The sequence below is a fragment of the Loa loa genome (genome assembly GCF_000183805.2).
Source record: "Loa loa unplaced genomic scaffold supercont3.19, whole genome shotgun sequence".
Lineage (NCBI taxonomy): Eukaryota > Metazoa > Nematoda > Chromadorea > Rhabditida > Onchocercidae > Loa > Loa loa.
Genome location: NW_018108199.1, coordinates 129,598 through 131,309, shown reverse-complemented (window position 1 = coordinate 131,309; position 1,712 = coordinate 129,598).

Here is a 1,712-nt window from a genome sequence, read left to right as displayed (position 1 = left end):
AATCTTGTCTGTTACAGACTATAAAGTTGTTGATAGATGTACATCATTTCCATCCTTATTGAGGGAAAGACCAATTCATTTCTTCCTTCCTATCTATTCCTTATGCAAATTATGTATTATAAATTAATATGCATTATAGAGACATTCGGATAAAGCATTTCTCCGCCAATTAAATGTTTATAAATTTCACAAGTAGGCTTAAGAAATGAATGCAAAAAGAACACAAATAAAATGAATAATTTTCTCAGGGACAAAGAGAAAGTGGATTACCGATACAGATTCATATCTTTAAAAATCACCGATACAGATTTCATATCTTTAAAAATTACCGAACAGATTTCATATCTTTAAAAATTACCGAACAGATTTCACACCCAAAGATGAAACCATTGGCTGTAATGGGAAAATCTAAAGATCTGTAAGTGAAAAGAGCATTGTGCTACTATTACTTGTCATTCATTGATAGCCGCGGTTTTTCTTTCGTTGTAACTGATCGGTGAAATAGCTGTCACCATTATTAGTTAACCCAATTTGAAGCAGTTTGCAATAAAAAGGAAAAGTTGTACAATCGAAAATTTCAAAAGGAATTATCTGGCAATTTTTCCAAGTTATAACATAAAAGTAAAAAAAATGATGATTTTAAAAGAGATCAAAGTTTAAATTAACATCAAAGGTCAATATCATAGTGTCAACTTCATCACGAGGACATTTCACGGTGATGACCACGATTGAAGAATATAGTTATGGGTGATAGTTGACAGGAGCGTTGACATTTCCCAAGAGATGGCGGAGAAAATTGATATCGCTCTGTCTACGATCAGATATGCAGAACTAATTGAGACAGGTATGACAACAGGGTAAAGAGGATGGGCGCAATTCAGCTAAAACCACAAAATATCGTACAATTAATTGCATAATGATGGATCTCCTCGATGTATCGGAACGACAAAGATAACCGTTACAGATATTTGTACGACAAATTCTCCACTAGAATATTTCAAGCATAATTTACTTGTATGCATCATTTCTCTCCATCTTATCTACTTTTTTTTAACAATCCGGAAATCCGAAAATGACGAAAGTGTGCTGCTATAAAATGAGCTAGTTTGCTAAATTTATCAAATTTCTTTACATTTCTCTTTTCCCTATTTTTGTTGCTTAAAAGAAGAAATGTGATAGAGAGAAGAGTAAGTTAATTTCGGTGAAATATACGAATTGTTTAGTAACAACAGGAAGTTTCTCGAAAGAGTGAAAAAGTAAAAATTACAGTGGAAGAAAGGTATAAAAATAAGGTAAATCAAGGTTTGTTTAGCAAGAAAAAGAATTTTAAAAAGAAAAATCAAAGAAAGAAAAAGAAGAAATTTTAAATTAATACTATTTGATTAGAAATGGTTATAACATCAGCTTGATAAAATCATTGGATATCAGTCATACATCAGCCTTTTGATAATTTTGATAATAGGCTGGTTGATATACGGTTGAAAGTTCAACATTTCATCTTTTCCAATCGGTTAGATTGGAGGAAATGAAAAAAAGCTTTCTTATATCTGTGGCATCAATTAATTCCATCTATTTCATCTACTTAATTAGCACTTACTCTTCTCATCTGGTAGCATTACTATGTTTCTTTAAAAATGCTTAACAGAGAGAAGGAGAGAGAGAGGGAGAGAGAGAGAGGAGGGGGTAGGTTGAGAATAAAATAATAAACGTAA